This window comes from Trichechus manatus, unplaced genomic scaffold (assembly GCF_000243295.1).
Source record: "Trichechus manatus latirostris isolate Lorelei unplaced genomic scaffold, TriManLat1.0 scaffold00172, whole genome shotgun sequence".
Taxonomy (NCBI): domain Eukaryota; kingdom Metazoa; phylum Chordata; class Mammalia; order Sirenia; family Trichechidae; genus Trichechus; species Trichechus manatus.
In genome coordinates this window covers 228803-237733 of record NW_004444108.1, presented here as the reverse complement: position 1 = coordinate 237733, position 8931 = coordinate 228803, and positions in this window count along the sequence as shown.

Genomic DNA, 8931 nt, shown 5'->3' with positions numbered 1-8931 from the left:
TTATGGGTCTTACACTCTCCTACCCTAACAGAGATATCTACCAATACCTGAAAATTTTAACTCTGGAGAAAACCAGCATTTTGCCTAGGTTCTTCAACTGGTATTTTTAGGTAGAGCAAAGGAAAAAGAGACATTAAATACCATGGAGAGGAAAAAAACAATAGAAAAATGGAGAATTGTGGCAAACAAAATCTCACCCAAACATGCATACTTCATTCTACAGAACACACCAAAGAAAATACTGTAGACTTAGAAAACAAACCAAAACAAACTCTGCCCCATTAGAATAAATACTTACTAGACTTTTCAACAACAACAAAAAAAAGCCATTGCCCCACAGTCCAATCTGGCTGCCTAATTTCTGTTAAACATGCTCCAACTTGGTCTGGACTTAAGGGGGAAATGCGGAATTTGAAACATTTTATTTTCAACTTTTCTCAGTGCTTCCTGCCCCCAGGTCCCCACATTGTTTTGGTAACTTCCTTGCCTTCCACCCCAGTTGCCCGTAAGTTGCTTTATTTCCCTCATGCCCATAGTGTGGTCAACATATAGTGTTCCACGGTCCATTTCCTCAAGGCTCTGCTTTCTACCATGTGACCGTGTGTAGTAATAGTTTATACAGGAACTAACAGTGTGGAAAAAAAGACTTTGGAACAGACAGCTAACTAGCACAGTGCTTTCTCTGGGCCTCCATCTCCTTATGCATAAAACGGTATTTCTTTACTCTCGGGTAGTTGAGAGGATCAGATGAGGTAAATCGGAAGGCTCCTGGCTAAGAGACAGTCGTGTGGAAGGCACTACATGCTATTCGGTATGTAACAAAGTACGTGCCTCTTTTAGAGGGAAGTGGGTCCAAAATTCATGGAATCTGAGGCAGTGTTAGAAGGCAGTGGTCAGAGGATGGAGGACTTTTGCTCAGTGGGGACTCCTATACCCTCACATCCCACCACATGGCCAGAATGTGCTTTGCATGCACACGTATCACAAACTCAAGGATCCCTGATGGCTGCTAATTGAACGGTGGCAGTTTGAAGCCACCAGCTGCTCTGAGGAAGAAAAGACCAGGCGATCTGCTCCCATAACAATTACAGCCAACAAAACCTTATGGGGCAGTTCTACTCTGTCCTATAGGGTTACTATGAGTCAGAATGACTCAAAAGCACAACAACAATCACAAATTCAGATGAAAAACTCAAGAGAAGTTTGGAGAGGCCATTCAGCAGAAAGGCTGAGGGAAGATGAACAGTAGAACTCAGCACAATTCTATATCAAAAGTGAAAGTTCAGAGATAAAATTTTATTGTAAATGAAAATTGTTGAAAGAAAGATGTATAAATTCATAGGAATTACAATCTGGTGAAGTTGGAACTAACTACTGTCTTAGTTCATTTTTAATATACTGAGTTGAAAGGAAGTTTAAAGTCATTCATGGTATAGATACTTAGCCAATTCAAAGTGCTTTGTGGAGACCAAAATGTCCCTCAACATAATAAGAAAATTAAATTACTTATTTAGAGCCTAGTACTAATCAATCTCTTTGTTAGCAAAAACTTTAAAACCATTGTTAATTGAAGCTAGTTTTATTAAACAAACTTTGATTCCAAGAAATAGGAAGCTTACTAAGCTTTAACCAAATAGGCTATACAGCCAAATCCAGATAGGTACATTTTAATTGTTTAGTTGATGATATGGCTGGGCATTTCATTCTCTGAAGTATCTTTAAAAATAAAATCTATGATTGTTAATGTGAAGATAGCAATACTTGTGCACGATATTGTGTCAATCTTTCTTTAAAAAAAAAAAAACAACCCATTGCTGTCAAATTGATTCCAACTCACAGTGACCTGATAGGACAGAGTAGAACTACCCCATAGGTTTCCAAGGAGTGGCTAGTGGATTCAAACTGCCGACCTTTTGGTTAGCAGCCAAGCTCTTAACCACTGCGCCACCAGTTGGTTTTATTTTCTTAACTAGTAAATCATTCCCACACCACTTCCCATGAAGAATAAAAGGCCGCTTACAAGGTTTAATAAAATATAACTCAATAGTGTAGGTTACATATAGGTGAGAAATAAAAAAACAAAGATAAGTATGTGAAACAGAATCAAGAATGAATCCAGTAAAAAATTAATTTTTACTATATAAAGCTACTTAGTTAATTTGGTACCAACTTTCTAACCAGGTAAGAAGGAAAAAAATTGTTGACTTTTATAAATAAAAACTGTTTACTCTTTCCAGTTTAAACTTTGCCTGTTTGAAGGACGTTCCCAAAACATTCCAGTGCACTTCTTAGAATCTTCTCATGAGTCATCTTAGAATCAAAGTCTTATATTTTATTGTCAAATTAAATTACTATTTTTTTCTACCTGATAGCTTAAAAACAGGGACTATAATACCATTAGAAAATCCTACAAGAAAGCAAATCTCAGCAATAGTGTGAACTCCTGGGAAAAGATAAGTTTTTTAGGGACTGATATAAAGATAAATCTACATCTTTATTTTTAAGATGGGAAATTTCTGTGGGAATTGCTTGTGAGTTTCGGTTTACAACCTTCTAAGATTTCAACTATACCCTTCTCCCCAACTTAATAAACTATTCTGTTATTTAAAAGATTCCCCCTATAAAGTTACAGTTTTATCAGCTGTGTGGTTTTGCTCTCAACAAAATCAGTCACCTTATAATTTCAGAAACATAGGCCTTAAGTATGTTCAGCACTCAAAATCTTAGATTTCTCTGGGAAAGTCTTGCTTTCAAGTGTTCTGTCCCATTTATCCCCTAAATTATCAAAATATCCCCCAAATTCCAGCATTTAAAAAAAAAACATGCATTACAATACAAATATATATAACTCAAAAATAATTTCAAGCCACAGATGGTGGAGAATCACAAGCTTAAGAAATATTTCAATTAGTGAAACTAGTATAAAATATTGTAAACCTGACATCTTGCTAATGGATAAAATGATTTTTTTTTTTTCTCTGTTCTGGATAAAATGCTTGGTAAGATTCTTACGTGTCAGATACAAATATTAACATTAACCATACCTGCCTAGGTATCTCCAACACAGGTTGCAACACATTTATTCAACAAATATATTTTGAGTGCCTCCCTTTCCTACTATGTACCAGACATAACTTTTCTCATGTTAAAATCTTGGCTCTTAATAGAAACAATTCTTTGCCATATCCTATATTATATATGATATTTCAGAATAGCAATGCTAATATTACCACAAACAGCATCATTGAAAGTATCTTAAGGTGTAATTGCAATTCTTTTTATTCTTAGGGTATTTTTACCAGGTTTATACAGTTAAATTACTGTGTTTTAAATCACTTGAAAGAATTCCTCTCTGTGTAGTTAAGCCATTAATTCAAATCAGTTATTTTCATTTTGTTTTCCATTTCCAAAAACTGTTTTTTAAATTTAATTTTATAGTTATGTAAAACCATTACATGGTTCCACAGTCAATTTTACAAAACAAGATATATTCAGAAAGTTTAGCTTTTATCTGTTTCCTCTGCTCTATTTCCAATATCGGTGACTATTTTTTTTTTCAGTTTTTGTTTTATTATGACTTTGTTTTGTTGTTTTTTTTTTTTTTATCTATACATGTTTATTCCTTTCATTTTGGAAAATTGATCTTACGTTTTCATAGGAAGTAGTGATCCAAATCTTATAAATATGGGATAATTTCGTTATTTTTTTTGCTACTTTAAAAAAATACGAATCCTAGAACAGCATATTTGTGTAAGAAGACACAGTAACCAAATTCTTCAATTAAATCAAGGAAGTTTTAATGGTCATCTCTGCTTCTCTTTTACAATCCAGCATCAGTTTGAACCAAACAATAGAGGGCCTGAAGCAGCAGCATAAGAGACCAAGATTGAATTAATTCCCAAATTGCCACTAGTTATTTCCTTATTGCTTAGGCACAATTGCACAGGGTTGTTATTGTTGTTTTTAATATCAGCTAATATGTATTTATGGAGCACTGGTGGCACAGTGGTTAAGGGATCGGCTGCTAACCAAAAGGTTGGCAGTTCAAATCCACCAGCTGTTCCTTGGAAACCATATGGGGCTGTTCTACTCTGTCCTATAGGGTCACTATGAGTCGGAATCGACTCCACGGCAACAGGTACAGTACAGGTAATATACATTTATATCCCTGCCAACTTTCCTGGATAAATGACAACATACTATATATTTTTCTCCATCTTGCTTTTATCACTAAACTGTAAGAAAACATTTCTGTTCTTTAAAACCACCTACTTGTGGCATTTCTGTGATAGCAGTACTAAGAAACTAAGACACCCTTCCTTGCCCCTCCATATGTACACACACACATTATTATTCTCAACTAATTGAAAGTAAGTTGCAAACATTATGTTCCTTTACCCCTAAATACTTCAGCATATATTTCCAAGGAACAAGGACATTCTCTTACATAATCACATCACAATTATCACATCAGAAATTTTAACATTGATACAGTACCATTACTTATTATACAGTCCGTGTTCAAATTTTGTCAATTTTCCCAATAATTTATAGCAATTTCCCCATTCCCACTCACTCCAGGAAAACCAACCCAAGATCATGAATTACACGCCATGGCTCTTTACCAAAACAAAAAACAAAACCCATTGCTGTTGGGTCGATTCTGACTCATGGCAACCCCATGTGTTACACAGTACAACTGCTCCACAGGGTTTTCTTGGCTGTAATCTTTACAGAAGCAGATCTCTAGGCCTTTCTTCTGTGGCATCATTGGCTGGGTTCAAATCACTGACGTTTCGGTTATTCAAACCAAAAAAATCATTGCCATCAAAGCGATTTTGACTCATAGCGACCCTACAGGACACAGTAGAATTGCCCCACAGGGTTTCCAAGCAGCAGCTGGTGGGATTCGAACTGCCAACCTTTTGGTTAGCAGCTGAGCTCTTAACCATTCATTGTGCCATGAGGGCTTTTTTCAGTTATTAGTCAAGTGCAAACAGTTTGCACCACCCAGGGCCCTCCATGCCTCTTTAGTCTCCTTTAATTTGGAACAGTTCCTCAGGCTTTCCTTCCATTTCATGACATCAACAGTTGTGAGGTGTGCAGAGCAACTGTTGTTACAACAGGAACTCATTTTCACATGTTCTCAAAGCCTTTCAAAGTGTGCTCAGCTTTCACAGATAAAACTTGTTGTGTGCAATTCTAACCTTCCAGAATCTATTCCTTAAGGCTGAATAAACCTAATGACCCATTTTCACGAATCTTTATGTATAGCATCTGAATCCACATTCACATACAAAGATTCAAAGCAAACTTAAAAATAGTACTAGTCATGGTGTTGTTTTTTAAGCCATGGAGTCAGTTCCGACTCAGAGACCCTATATGACAGAGTAGAACTACACCATATGCTTTCCTAGACTGTTATCTTCATGGGAGCAGATTGCCAAGTATTTTCTCCCATGGAGGCACTGGGTCTGATGTTTCAATTAGCAGCCAAGTGCTTAAGCACTGTACCACCAAGGCTCCTTACTAGTCATGGTAGTGGTAGCTAACACATATGTGATATTTATCTATTACATATATTTAGTCACTTAATCCTCATAACAATACTTTTGGAGGTCAAAATAATTATCAACATCCTCATTTTACAGCACAGGAAACTGAGATACAGAAAAGTAAAGTAATTTGGCCATAATCACACAGATAGAATATGGCAAAACCTGAATTTGAACCCTTCTGGCACTAGAGGCTTCTATTAGTTCCTTGTCTCCCACGTAAACCTCATCACCTCCTTTACAAACATGTCTAGCAGGTGAGGTCCTGGTCTTTATGATAAATTGGCATGTGGTATAAGTAGCAAAACCCATAAGAATGACATTCCGATCTAACTTTCTAAGCCCCACACTTTCCATCTGGGCTAGATAGGAATAGAAGACCCAGAGAATCACTGAATTAGTAATAGATAATAGTTCCCTGAAAGCAGGAAATCTACAGCATCTGGACAAATTGACACAGAGCCAAATTTAAGTAAGTCAAATATTTACTCAGCTGGCAGGGTAAATATTACATTTTTAATTGTTACCCACTTTAACCAACATTTAGCTAGTGTCCACTATGTATGGAGGACCATATTACACACTTTGGGAAAACACCAAAAATAAATAAATAAAAGGGCTTCAGGGAGTGTTTGTTTAAAAAAAAAAAAAAAAAAAAAAAACCTGAGTTTATACAATATACGTTCATGGGAGAAAAAAGCTTAAGACTATTTACAAAGAAATACGCATGTGCTTAAAAATTAGTAATATATAAAGAAAACACTATTCACAGAAACCCTAAGGGAGCCATCAGAGTAGGGAAGGTTTAAGAAGATAAGTTTTCCTGAAGGTGTAAGCTCTGAAATGCATTCAGCAAACCAAGGGGCTTGGGGGCACTGGTGGTTCAGTAGTAGAATTCTTGCCTTCCATGCAGGAGGCCCAGGTCTGATTCCTGGCCAACGCACCTCAAGTGTCTGACAGTGGAGGCTTGTGTATTACTGCAATGCTGAACAGCTTCACTGGAGCTTCCAAACTAAGGCAGACTTGGAAGAAAGGCCTGGTGATCTACTGTTGAAAAATTAGCCAATGAAATCCCAACTTGATGGCAGCACAAGAACAACAACAATGTGGAGGCAGAAGTGTCTGGAACGGAATGAACATGCAGAATTGGGAAGGGACCACAAACATGTGGACCTACAGAGGAGAGAGAGCTGTGGGCTCCCCTCAGAAAGCTGAAAATTGCTGTCAGTGAGTAGTGAAGATGAAAAATGACCACTGACCCATTCACCGGATGGGTTTATAAAGAAATGCATATGAGCTCAGGGTCACACATGTCAGGACGGAAAGACTGTCTCAAAGGAAGGAGGGTTTTGTTTTTTAACAATGTTAAGCCAATAGGTAAGCATGAAAGAGTAGTATGAAAACTCCCCAGCAGACCAGGCCAGAATTAAAACAGCTTTAAAGAAAGTGATGCACTCTGGTAAGTGGTACAACCGAAGTCAGGAGGCAGGGAGTTAAGACGGGAGTGAGTGGTGAGGAAGTGGCGGTGGAAATGTAGACTACCCAACTGTATCCATTTAGTCAGAGTCCTTGGGTGGTGCAAACAGCTAACGTGCGCAGCTGTTAACCTAAAGGCTGAATGAAGGTTCAAGTCTGTCCAGAGGCACCTTGGGAGAAAGGCCTGGAGATCTACTTCAAAAAAAAAAATCAGCCTTTAAAAACTCTGTGGAGCACAGTTCTACTCTGACACACATGGGGTTGCCATGAGTTGGAACTGATTCCACAGCAACTGGCTTGGTTTTTTCATCCATGTAGTCAGGCATAGCTGTGTAACATGGAATGATCTAAGTGGACACTGAAGTGAAGTCAAGGGAGAGTTATATTTTAAGCAAGGAGAGAACACAAAAGATTAGCCACAAATTCCCTCTGCCTGAGATTGTGTCTAACAAGAGCTTTGATATAAAACCAGCTCTCAAGGACTGTTCTCATGACTTCTGTCATTAGGAGAATATTCAGAAGAAACAGGAAATATGAAAAACATGAATATTTGTGTAGAGAACAGAGGAGATAATAGAAATAAAACTTCAAACTGCCTTGTAAAAGGCCACTTGGTACGTGCTTAGAGCTAGAAGAAAGGAATCAGGGGACTGTGATCAGATAAAAAATACCAAAGGAGGTAAGTTAAATATTTACATACGAAGATTTAAGGCAAACTAAGAAATAGGAGTAACCACGGCAGACGTAGCTAACACTTGATGTGATAGTCTCTCTAGGTCTGAGTATGTTAGTGTAGAAACAAAGATCCTGCTGAGGGATCCAAAACACAAGTAGAGACACTAATTTTTTAGCATATCTCATATTTTTAATAGAGGATAGAAGGGTTTATTTGCTAATTCAACAAAAATATTTACTAAACTCTGGGGAAACAGGAATGAATTAAATCTGGCCCCCTCCCTCAAGGAGCTTCCAGGCTACAAAGCAGGCAGACAAATACAATCCAAGGCAATAGTAACTACTAAGGATGAGGGTAACAAAAATTCGTTTTACTGGGGTGTGGGATTCCACCCAGTAGACTCTCAGAAGCCACCCCTGCCAGCCTTCCAAAAACCAAACCCAATGCTGTAGGAGTCGATCTGACTCATAGCAACCCTATAGGATGGAATCCTCTCTTTTATCTCAAGATGCTTGCTCTTTTGGCATTATTTAGCATTGTCCTGCTACCTGAGAACTAATGCCAACTCGTCTCTAGTAGGACAGTCTCTATTCATTGCTGCAGCCCACACAGTTGTGTCACTAGGAGGGTGCAGATTGCACTGGGTGACACTGTCAGAGGGGTTGACACCAAAATGACTGTCTATAAAATTTTTGTGCAGTGTTTTAGCAAAAATGTGTTAGTTTTTATAAATATATCCCTATAGTTAGTTATGGAAACCCTGGTGGTGTAGTGGTTAAGAGCAACAGCTGCTAACCAAAAGGTCGGCAGTTCGAATCCACCAGGTGCTCCCTGAAAACTCTATGGGGCAGTTCTACTCTGTCCTATAGGGTCTCTGTGAGTCAGAATCAACTCGATGTAATGGGTTTGGTTTTTTTTTTTTTTTTAGTTACAACAACAAAAACATTTTTTCATAAGCCCAGCTTAGATATAGCAATATACCTGCAAGGCTAAAACTCTATGCTAATTTATTTTTTGAACTAATGCCCTCCAGGCAGAACTGTCATTATTACCCAATTACAATGACGCTTTGAATCACGTGGTTTCATCAGCACGCCCTACAAGCATGCAGTTCTTTTCGTTGCTGCTGATTTCATCAAACTTTCTGGTGTTTTAGCTACCATATTGTGGTAATTAGTATTTGTGAACGTATATCATAACCTTTTTGGGAATGAAGCAGTAATT